This window comes from Phoca vitulina, unplaced genomic scaffold (genome assembly GCF_004348235.1).
Source record: "Phoca vitulina isolate PV1807 unplaced genomic scaffold, GSC_HSeal_1.0 scaffold11, whole genome shotgun sequence".
Classification (NCBI taxonomy): Eukaryota; Metazoa; Chordata; class Mammalia; order Carnivora; family Phocidae; genus Phoca; species Phoca vitulina.
The window spans coordinates 11,847,490-11,860,123 of record NW_022589714.1 but is presented as its reverse complement, the minus strand read 5'-3'; the positions used below and the strand labels follow the sequence as shown (position 1 = coordinate 11,860,123).

Below are 12,634 nucleotides of genomic sequence, written 5' to 3'. Positions count from 1 at the left end.
TCCCTGAGTGCTGTGAGCTCCGACTTGACTGAAGCCTTTGTGTGCGTGGGAGCAGTTTAGGATAATATGCTGCTTAATAAAAGACACTTTTGCCTTTTCTGAGCTCAGCCTCAGCTCTAATGATGGCAATTATAATAGTAGTCATGTTGGTTAACATTTAGTGACTGCTCACTATGCCGCACACGCTAAATAGCTTAGCTCATTTAATCCCTTTTGTAGGGCAATGAGGCAAAAACCCATTTTGTAGATGAGGAAGGTGAAGCATTGAGAGGTTAATAGTATGCAGTTACGATTTAAAGTCAAGTCTACTGTGGACAGACTTTGTCTGAGGCAGTTTATGTTCCTGGCCTCAGCAGACCTGTTTGTTTCCTCCTGCCTAGGGATTTCTGTAGATCCTGCTCTCCATGTGCTCTATGGACTTAAAGCCTCAGTGTTTTCCTGTCTCCCCTGTGAGAATGAAGCCTCTATGGATAGAAAGTATGTCTTGTTCACTATGGTCTTCCCAAAACCTAGTACTACCTGGTACATAGCAGACACTCAGTAAATATTTTATAAATGAATTAATTACACAGTTTTAAATGTTGCCTCCATAGTTACTTGTCTCAGCATTTTAGGTATTCTATTATTGCCATATAACTATGGCTAATTCGAACTTTAAAAGACTAATTTAGGACCATATGATAGGACAACAGGAGAAATGAACTACAGAAAGCTAAACAAGATTTTTAAATTATGTTTAAGATTATCATCTGGCATGTTTCATCTAGAGAAATCTCATGCCTTTGGCATTTGCCCAGATGTTTTCCCAGTGAAGATAGTGTCCGAGTATACTATGACCACTGTTTAAAATGTAGAATGTGTGAGATACGGAGAGGCCACCTTCCAAACTCCTCAGAGTCGGGTAGTGCCAGAACAGAGCTGGAAAGGCAGCACGTGTGATGGCTACAGCCTACAGTTTGGGGGCTGACGGATTTGGTTGAAATCCTGGCTCTCTTCCTCCTACTGCCGGTGTGACCTCACTTACTAAGCCCTTCTGTGCCTCAGTTTCACAGTTCTCCATTACAGTATCTATCCCATATGATTGTTGATGATAAAAGGAGTTAATATATGTAGCGCCATTAGAACACAGTGTCTGGCACATAACCAATGCTTATTACTATTTTTACCTAGAAGAGGTAACAAAATAGCTCATTAATTTGAGTAATGTAGCAGTTGTGGGACCTCAGGATGGTTTCTTAAGCTCTCTGAGCCTGCTTCTTCATCTATAAAATGTATATGATAATTCTTACCTTGAAGCAAAATTGGGAGTCCTAGAAATAAAGTTATAAACAAGAATACTAACTTTTAGGAGGTGCTCAATAAGCAGCAGCTGTTATTAGCAAAGATTAACTTGTCAGCTAGCTGAGAAGAACTTTTGGAAGCTCAAAAGTCAGATGCGGTCACAGGTATAGCCAGGGCTGAAGCTCAGGTCTGAGGGGAAGATGTGAACAGGCAGGGCAGTCAGCGCACAGTGGAATGAAAGCTATGACAAAGGAATGTGTGAATGAGAAGGCAGAAACCCTCAAACCTACCCCTCCCTCACCCACCCCCTCCCCAAAAGCACTAACAGTAAACAAGAACTAAGGAAGAGAATCCTGCAAAGCGGATTGACAAGAAGAGATAAGAGGAAAACCAAGGACGTGTGGTGGCAACTGAAGGAGAAAGAAGAGAGGGGTTGAAGAGAAAGGAGTAATCCTGGCCAAGGTGGCCAACACCAGAGAAGTTAGGGAGGATAAGCACTGGTGAACATCCACTGAGTTTTGCAGTGACATTAGAGAGAACAGCTACCAATCAGGGCTGGCTACATAATTTGCAGGGCTCAGTGCAAAATGAATATGCAAGCAGGCCAGGGCAGTGAAGTCTATCTCCTTTCCATGCCCCAACACATGTTGGACCAGGGACCCCCAAGGAAATGCATTCTCCATGCAGGCATGAGCTACATACCTAGATGGGGGTTAGCAAGAGGCCCCTACCATGTCACCCCACCCCCCACCCCAACTCACCCACAGCGGTGCTGCCTGCAGGGGGAGAATAGCTGCCGCCTTACCCCCCCCTCCGTGTTCATGGCCAGGTGACCACTAGGGATGGAGGGCAACAGCAAATGCAGCCCCTCTCCTCCCCCACAACCAACCTGACTGCCCCCTGGGGCAGAGTGACAGTGGTCCCAATGCAGAGTGGCAGAGCCAGCTGATGAGAACACCTCCCAGGGAGACAGAAAGACTGGGAGGCAAGCTCACGCAAGACTCAAACATCCAAGCCCCGAAAGGATAATCCATTGTCCCAAGCATGCTCCACTATCTCATCAGATTTACAAAGCACCCATTCAAAGATAAAATTATTAAGAATTTCAACATAGCCACCACAGATCATCAAACCCCAAGTGCCGGGCGCCATTGCGACCTGCCCCGGTATCACACCCAAGAGGCCTGGTAGCTGTCAAAATACAAGGTAGTCATTGAAGAGGGAGTAGGAAATACAAATATAGTATAATCGACAAGTTTAAAGAAAGTATGCTAGGAAGAAGACATCATCAGATAGACCAGTAGGAAGAAGTAGGGTAAAAAGAAATTTTTAAAACAAGGAGGCAGGAGGGGAAGGGATCCAGAGCCCAGGTCAGGGACTGGCTTCAGTTACAAGGTCAGGGGTCATCAGTGTCTAAGTGGAAATAGAGAAATAGAGAGGACCTTGAGAGCCGAGGGAGAGGGAGACAGGAACAGAGCCAACAACATTTATATCTGACGAGGACACTCAAATATGACCAACACTGAAGTACTGGTAGTCGAAAAGTAGTATTAAGGAAAAACATCAATGGAGAAGGTGGTCCTCGACATGACTATCCAACGTACTGACTTGGACCAAAGTCCCACAGGGATTTAACCTGATTTAATTTGTCAATTAAAAACATTAGGACCATGACAGATTTTATTTCTGTTGATATTGCTTTCCTCAATGTTCTATTCATAAAAGCAGTTTCAATCTTCTCCCAATAAATTTCCCAGCAACTAACAGTACTGCCTGCCAACTTTTGAGATGCAGTCTTTATTTTAATAGGGCAGACACTTCTTCTGTGCCCTAACCTTAAGTTGAACACTGTTTACTGCTTTGTTTAGAGGCAGAAAGTTATAGCAGAGACTGGATACACAGGGAAATCAAATGTCAGCTTCTAAATGATCACAAGTTTCCTTAAAAGGTTACCACTTGTCTTAATGGAATAACTGGAGATTCTAATATAACAGGCCAATCTCTAAATTCCTTTGTTCTGCTCCAATAAACATAAAACTCTGACAGCGACAGCTCTCTTCTGACACTCTGCAAGCAAACACAGGAAATTCTTATTGATGCTACTACTTAGGAGTCCTGAAAAGAAAGAATACGTCAGTGCTTCTCATACTTCTCTTCGTGAGAGCACTTTTCCCTCTGTCTCTATGTCTCTCTCTCATTCTTTCTGCCTCTCCCTCTTCCCTCTTTCTCTCTCCTGCACTCTCCCTTTGTCTTTGCTTTCTTTTTTCTTGTTTTCTGTTTTTCTTACTCTTTCTCTGACACTCTGAAGGTTCAGTGCAGTTTAGCAAACCCAAAATTTATCACTATTTTGAGTTGTTCCTTAGTTTGTCATCTGAGATTGCTTAAATTTAAAAAATAAAATTTTTCAAAATGAATAGAAACAAAGGTAATTATTTGTATAAGCAAGTAATTATGTAGCAGTGATAATAAAGTATTTGTAAAAGCTAGTTTCTTTACCTCAAACAGTGAAAACATAACAGGTTTTTTTTTTAAGATTTTATTTATTTGACAGAGAGAAAGACAGCGAGAAAGGGAACAAAACCAGGGGGAGTGGGAGAGGGAGAAGCAGGCTTCCCACTGAGTAGGGAGCCTGATGCGAGGCTCGATCCCAGGACTCTGGGATCATGACCTGAGCCGAAGGCAGACGCTTAACGATGCTTAATGACTGAGCCACCCAGGCACCCCAACATAACAGATTTTTGTTTGACAATTCTTTTCTTTTCATAGTTTAGATCCCCTTTCCTTCAAAATGCATGCTATATTAGTATGTCAAAGTTTTAGATAATTTTTTTTAATCCTCAATTTTTTGAAAACCTCACAATGGATAACCTCAAAATCTATGAGAAAGTGGAGCTGCTCTTCATTTCCAGTCCTGAGGTAGGCACCTACAACCTAAACATACAAACAAAATCCATTCAGAGTCCCTCTCCCCATAATTTAGTTAACTTTTTAGAGGCAAAAAAAGTAAACAATCTGATTACACTAGGACTTTCGTTCCTGAAAAATTCTCATATGTGTATATACATATATATATATACATATATATATATATATATACACACACATCCTGCATATATATTCAGGTAAATATGTGTACATATATACACATTATTTATGTGTATTAGGTATATATATACAAATGTAGATAAAGAATAGAATAGGGATATAGCTAGGTCTCCATAATGATAAATAAAGCTATAAAACCAAGTGCATTTAAAGGGAAAAGTGAATTATGTACTACTACTAATATATAGGAATCTCCCTTATGCCTAAGATGTATTATCAGTGTGGAAAATAAACTTAACTATCTTATAATTTATGTTGATATTGCTTTTCTCATTGTTGTTTTTGAAAGGCCCATATAAAGCCTGATTTCTCCATATATATTTCACATATGAGAACAGAAGAGAAGAATTTCCCAAATTGCAAATTTTCCACACATGCACTAAATTTCTTCCTAAAGGCCCAATTTACTGGTAATTCAGTATTAACATCGGAATGGTCATGGAAAAGCACAGCTGGGGCAAAACAGGGCTCCGCCTTGGCCAGTTAAATCCGCCTCAGCGACAATATAGATAACACAGAATTCAAAAACAGAACAGAAAAATCTTCAATCAGCACTGGAAGAAAAAGTAAAAGAGGCAAAGTGGTCTAAAATAACCTCATAACTGAAAAGCCAGAAATCTAAAGACTTCTCTCTTATTCTTTTCCTTATTTTCCCAATTCTGCTCTACCAAAAGCAAAATAAACTTAACATTATACCTTGGTTTCCTCTTAGACTATTGTTTTTGAATCTAGATGAATTTAAATGAACGTCGGTTATGTATCCAAGACGGGCTCTTATTAAAAGGAGGGAAAAGCTATTGCTGCAATTGCACTTTTGTGCTTAACTTGCAGATCCAAGTAATTGCTGTTTGTAATAACTACAGAAAAGCCTATTATCTTGATTACAGCTGTTAGTAAGTGAAAATATATTTACACTTAACAAACATGTTAGGAGTTTCACAAGTCTTAAATTTCAGAGAGTAATATCAAATTATCCATTTACTACTTAGCATTTGAAAAGCTATTGCATTTGCTTGCTACTGACAAATATTTAGTTATACAAATATATAGTTATTACATATATAAAAAGAAAATATTTAAATATATCTAAATTTCTATATGCATAGTTGTCTCTATATTTAATTTAGAATTTATGACTCCAACATAGACTCACAAAAATATTCATGCATCTATTGATTGTCACTGGAGGTTATAGTATAATATAGAGGGATAGACAAATGCACCAAAGAAATTAAAAATACATCAGAAAACAAAAAGTGCTATGAAGAAAATTAAAATGAAGTCATACGAGAACAGCTGGATGGTTAATTTAGCTGTGTGGAAAACAGAACTTAACCTAACCTCACTGAGGAATGTAGAAGGATGTGACTAATCAAATGCCAAGATACACGTCAAAGGCAACCATAGAAGGTACTGCTAAAGAGTTACATAAAACAGAACACAGGATAGCTTATAATGTACACTAACAGTGTAAATACTAACACGAATTGAATATCTACAACTGTTTACTAAAAGTAGGATAATGTATAACAACTGTAGTTAATGGAAATAATGTACTACAACAGATCTTTTCCATATAAAAAGAGCTAAAAATCCATTACTGCTTTGTAGCCACTTGCTGGCTCTCTGTACACACCCAGTGTTATTTTTGCACAACAAAATCAGTTAATTCTCTATTTATGAATTGGCATGTTCCTTGAGTCTTGATTTCTTCCTTTCTTTCTTTATTCCCCCTCTCAACAGGAGGTTAAAGAAGGTCTCTCTGAAGAGGTAACATTTAATATGATATCTGAAAATCATGCAGATGATAGCCAAAAATCAGGAGAAGATCATTTCAGAGAGAGAAAGAGAAGCCAGTTGAAAGCAATTACTTTGAAAAATAATAACCGTCACCAACTAAATGATATCTCCTTTATCTTTGACTTTCGACTGCAGTGTTTTGTATATTTAGTGTTGAAGGAGAATAATTCATGCTGATGAAAGTAAGGCATTCTTTTTTTTTTCCCACAGCAGTCCATACAACTTACTCATAAGGAAAGCTCTCCTTACTTAACTCTGGGTTTTAGGGTCAAACAGATTGTCACACATTGATCTCCCTCTTTGGTTCTGATTAAGTTAATCTTTCTTAAGTAACCATGCACAGTGAAATAAAATACATATAATAAAAGCTTAAATAATTAGAAATTGAATTTAAACAGGGTTGGGTCATTTGGTGACATTTGCACATGACAATTTCAGGCCAATCTTTTCGTCTTCAAGGTCTCATTCCTTCCATTTATAATTTATCTCTATTGTTTGGAAAAGAGCTACTTCTAAAATGTCTTATCAAAATCTCTGACAGTTTTTTTTTTCCCTCAGATTGGTAAACAATGTAACCTCCATTGGAAATTAACATGAATTAGGTGATTTCCAACAAAACAATGAATATTCTGATCTGTTCTGAGTGCTCACGGTGCTTATTAATACCAAAAGATTGCTCTGGCTAGGAGATAATGTCATGATCCACATACCTTAGGTAAAGATGGAATCTGAAAAAGCTGAATTCCCATTCTCTAGATGACTCAGACATATGCCTTTGAGTCATTTATATAATGTGGAACTTTTTGTCTATGAAATCTTGTGTTTAAGGGGAGTTATGAAAAAAATTAAAAAATAAAATAAAGGGGAGTTATGTACCTATTTGAAAAGCATGGCCAGCTCATACAAAATCTACCAAACTATGTTACATTTCATCAAAATTATTCACATGTTAATTTTTAATATTTGGAAGCCAATCTTTATCTAAGATTCTGGCTATTATTTATGGAGTAATTCAATTTGAAACATATCCACTCTGGCCATATTTTGGGGGAAAACATGAAACTTCATTACATTATAGTTCCAGCAACACTACTCTTAAATATATTTCATGGGTTTATACAGAACTACTCACAACATGAAAAGCATAAAAAGAAATTGAAGTATTACTTTACAAACTATGCTGAATGTGAAAGAAAAATCTCCCTCTCTTTTCAGTATAATGAATTTAAACTTTTTTAGAAGTATTCCAAATTTTAAAAATAAGTTTAAAAAATAAAATAAATTTCAGGTTTCAATTGATGTCTTTTATACATAGCTGTATTATAGAACTTATAACTATATCTATATGTTATTTCCCATTAAAGTGTGAGCTCTTCAAATTCAGGGATCAATTTCACTTCTCTTCATATCCTCAAAGTGCAGCACAAGGCCTTGCCCAATATGTTCAATAAATGTATATTGAATGAATAAGTCAATTAATGAGTGGTCTCTGTGAGCAAAAGCTCCCAGTGCTTGTCACATCTGAGAGTAATCCCACAATAGGCAAGACAAGAATGTCTGAGAATCAGGACTCTAAAATGTGTCCATTATGATGGGTAAAATGCACAGACATGTGTATCAAAAGTTCTCAAAGAAAGCTAATCATAGGGATGGGGTAACTGGGTGATGGGCATTAAGGAAGGTATGTGATGTAATGAGTACTGGGTGATATATGCAACTGATGAATCACTGAACTCTACCTCTGAAACTAATAATATACTATATGTTAATTAATTGAATTTAAATAAAATTAAAAAAATAAAATAAAATAAAAAGCTAATCATTAAAATCACCTTATGAGCTTAATTTTTTAAATATCAGGAGATTCTGATTCAGTAGATCTGATATGGGATCACAGATTGGTATTATCAAGTTTAATAGCCAAAGTTCCATGTAGTATGAGTACAGGGCCTCTTAGCATGAACAGCTCCTCAAGATGCCTCATTTCCTGATAATCTACCATTAGAGGTAGTCGTCTCTTTGAAATGCAAAGTTTAAGTCTAAGGAAAGGATGCATATTAAATCATTAAAAACACTATGTGCTAAAGATATAGAGATAGATATAGATAGGTGGTAGATAGATGATAGATAGATAGATGATAGATAGATAGATAGATAGATGATAGATTCTAGAGCTTTGTTCTGTAAGGCAATTAAGTTACTTGGAAAGAGTCTGATCTTCTTGAGACTTGCCTTGAAAGTTTTTTAAGGTGGGTGCAGAGCAGTATTTAGTCTAGGATTAATTTTTCCTCACTACTTAGGCAACGTTCTCCTGAATATTCCACCCTATGCACCATGAGGTACAAAGTTTTCTAGTCTGGCTGGTGGGAACAAAATCTCTTCCCAGCTTTTTGTGATCTCTGTATATTGCTCCTTTTGGGTAGTTCTTTCCCCAGCCTCAGATAGTTTTCTCACATGCTGAAGACTTGTTGGATGCTATCTGTGAATCACTGGAGCTCTCTTCTCTGCAATGCTCTCCACTCTCCAGTATTTGCACCTAAGAATTCTAGTTACCCTGGGCTTCCCTTAACTTCCATCTTTGTCTCATCAACTCAAAAAGACAGTTGGACTCCACCTGGTTCTCCACCTCTGCACAGCAGCCTGGAAACCATATCCAGGCAGAAAGCTGGGGTGATTGTAGCATTTGCCACATCTGTTTCCCTTCTTTTGGGAACCACTGTCCTTCCTTACCTGATAGCCAACTGTTGTTTCATATATTTCATTTAGCTCTTTAGTTCTTTCAGTTCTTTTGGTTCTTTAAATATTGGTCCTTGTTGCTGCATCTTGGCTAGATACAGCAGTTTGTGATTTTTTTTTCAATATTCTACTTTGACAAAGTGGTGGGGGACAGTATCAGAGGTTTCCATTTGGCCTTACTTAATATGATGGCTTGACCACCACCAAACCCAGGTGGACTCAGTGTAAGGTTTTCCTCAACTGCCAAATATGTCAATCCCAGTTAAACATTCAGGTATGGGGTAATGACCAGAGTGAGGCCACAGACCCAAAGGACCCACTGTAGACTAGATATTGTTAAGGACCTATTCATTGCCCAGCCCCCCCTTACCTTGTCACCTCCCTTAAAAGGGAGTCATGGTGACACTTCAGGTCTCCTGTGTTCAACAGCCCTAGAAATGTCTGGGTATTCTCCTTTCCTCACCATATAATCACCTGAGTAAATAACTGTATGAACCTTTTGGGAAGAACTGGGGGAATCATTATAGTATATACTTCATAATGTTGCAGGGTTCTACCTCCCAGAGACTGAACCACCTCTACAGTCAAGGGGTACTGGGTCTAAATATTGTTTTTCACCTAGAAACATTGCAAGACCAGGTAATTTTATTGAGCTGACCACTCTCAGCCTCCTATTCAACCATTCTTGCTTTCTTTCATTTATTTAATTTTTATTTATTTATTTATTTTTGACCAATAAAAATTGTACATATTGAGGGTGTTAAAAAACTTAACACGAATTACTTTAGTAGACCATTTTACATTAGAGAGCTCAGGAAAACTGGTGGGGTGACAAAAGGGCTGCAAAGGAAACCCAAAGAGAAGATAAAAAGAAAGCACAAACAAATGTAGACAAGAAAACAATGTACCAGAATCCGGGATGTCCCTCAATTTTTTTCTCTGTCATGTTTAAACTGAATAATGATAATCTAAAGAGAACAGAATGACCAAACCAGTGGAGATTCCTGATTTGCTCTATCATACCATACTAAAATATTAATTCATGCATCAGGTACTATCTACATATTGACCAAAGCATAGTAGAGAGAAAGGGAAGCTGTAAATGTTGATAATGTTTCATCATAAGGACCTGAATTTCATTCACAATGCTCAATTAGAGAAGAATGCTATCTCAAAGCTACATCAGTCACACTAAGGAAGAAGCTAATGTTCATTCAGACTGAGAAGATAAATGAAGAATAAAGAATGATAAATGCTGCTTTATTAGGCTTCTCTTTAAGATTCATTTCTTCTTCATCAGTGATTCACTGTTTTCTCTCCTGATTCTTAGGTCATCTCAATAAGCATTTGAAGAACTTTCGCTCAGTAATAAAGGAAAATAATGCCTGAAACCACTTCTCCTAAATCATTGTTGACACTTGAAATTGTACCAAAGCAATTTTCGTTAGAAAATTTACTTTCGTAAGGAAGCTATTCCATACTGAACACGTGATGATATCACAAGGGGCACTTTAAATTTTGTGTACCTGTTTCCCATTCCTTTTCTGCAAACTGATAATAAAAATATATTCTACTTAATAATTGTTTTTATACTCACAGGGGGAAGGCAACTTAGAGAATACCCAATTCAGTCCCTCTATTTTGCAGATAAGTAATGTAAATTCATGAAAAATGAAATTTTGCAGGTAAATAATGAAGTTGAAATCATAAAATGAATTGTCCGAAGCCACATACCAAGTTGGGGGCAGAGTGAAGGTGATATTAATGGTAAAGCCACACTCAATTCAAGATCCTTTCTTATCTCTAGAATTAAATTTATACAGTTTAAACCATTTACTGCATACTAATAACTGCAAAGCAATCCTGAGAACAGAGTCATATTTTAATATAGCAGTGAGGCAAGTGATTGCATTCAGTCAAGGTAATGGCTTTTGTTTTTTACTAAATGATGATAAGACTTGCATGTTAGAAAATAGAAGAGTTGTTCAAAAATATGTTTATCAAATTAATTACCAGTATACATATGGCATAAGAGTTTTGGTTGTGGTATATTTTTAGTTTGAATGGCAATTGTCTAAGCTGTGTTTTGGTGTACTTTTATTTACAAAGGCCCCATTTTTAAAAAATTATGATAGAACTTATTTTTTTCTATTGAAAAATTATTTAGTGAGAAGTACTGATTCCAAGGTTTTGAGTGAATGCCGATGTCTTGATTATCAACTCATCAAATGTCAACCTATTAGTTTTATCCATAAAGTTCTTCAGATTTCATCTGACAGCTTACTGAAATTTTTATCACAGTTTATAATAGATGTTATGACAATCCACTTGATCTATTACAGAATATCCATGGGCTGGGTAATAGGCACAAATTTAGGTAAAGGCTATAGACATTTGAGAGATTTGGCATCATTCATTTAAAGATGTGCTAATGCTCTTACCATGAAGGAAGCTGCACTTTATGAAATTATGAAATGATTTCCCATGAGCTGTGCTAGCTCATCTACTCTAAGTAGAAGCAGCTCCTATGATACATCTTACAGTTTTCTTTTAGTCTTATGTCAGTGTTCCCAATTGTATAAGCCATGAAGCCCATTACATTCCTTCTAAGATCTCAAGATCAAGGCAGGTATAGAAAGAATCTGGAAGGATTCTTTTTTTTTCCAAAATGGTAAATTCCTGGGTTTTTAAAAATAATTCTAAAAGTAATGCATTAATGTTTGTTATATGAGGTGAATTTAACCTCATGTAGGATTTAACCCAGCTATAGCCTGTTTGCAAGGAGAACTCAAAGGATAAGTTACACCTCAGAGTTGTCCCGAAAGAGGCAAGGGATCTGGAGTAAAATGAGAGCTTTAATAAACACATAAAATTAAAGATAACAAATTACATGCTCACTTCAGCAATACATATACTAAAATTGGAACAATACATAGAAAATTAGCATGGCCCCTGTACAAGGATGACACACAAATAAAGATAATGAAGTATGGCCTTCACAAGTCTTTTCACCCACACCTATATCCTTTGGAGTTTCAGATGGACTGCTTGTCCATACTTTTCAAATAGATGAGCCTAGCCAGTAGAAGCCCTGGAAACTGGTATAATTTCAAGTCAGCCATCAGGCAGTCAGATGAATTCCTGGGCAAATGATCCATTATTGCCTGGGATTTGTTAGCTTTGGAACAACCCTAAAACCGGTGGCACTCTCCTATCTAAAGAGGGAGTTCAAGGCCCCATTTCCTTCATCACTTAGTGTCAAGGCCAAGATAGAGATGGTCCTCAGTGCTAGTAGAAAGGTTTTAGAGATGTTAAAAGTTCTTCTTTGTGAACAGCCTACATTTGAGAGATTCCTCTCATGGTCTTTTCTTTAGGATTGCTTAATGTTCTTATTTTCTAGTTTCTCTGCTCCCATGCATCTGGGGCAATAGGATGAGTTAGAGCTTTCTACAACCAAGGACCAAGACTCCCACTTTTAGAAGACTAAACAGGGATCAAGATGATAAAAGAGGATATGAAGTGAATGCCTTAGGCTGATTATCCTAGGCTTCATGGCATAGTATCCATAGGAATGATATTAAGAAAAGGCAATGAAGTTAAACTACTCTTTCAAGAAATTGTTAGAGAAATAAGGGCTGGAGATGAGACAGGTAAATTAAAATGTAGAAGATCAAAGTATAGAAGTGTTCTACTCTGCTTTGTTTCTAGAGTA

At 37.1% G+C, this 12,634-nt stretch overlaps 1 non-coding gene across 1 annotated transcript; it reads left to right on the top strand.

Annotated features, from left to right (window-relative positions):
• Positions 1–11,812: 11,812 nt before the first annotated feature.
• Positions 11,813–11,919, top strand: LOC116635970. The gene has a single exon (XR_004300265.1). It is a non-coding gene; the product is annotated as a U6 spliceosomal RNA (small nuclear RNA).
• Positions 11,920–12,634: the final 715 nt, after the last annotated feature.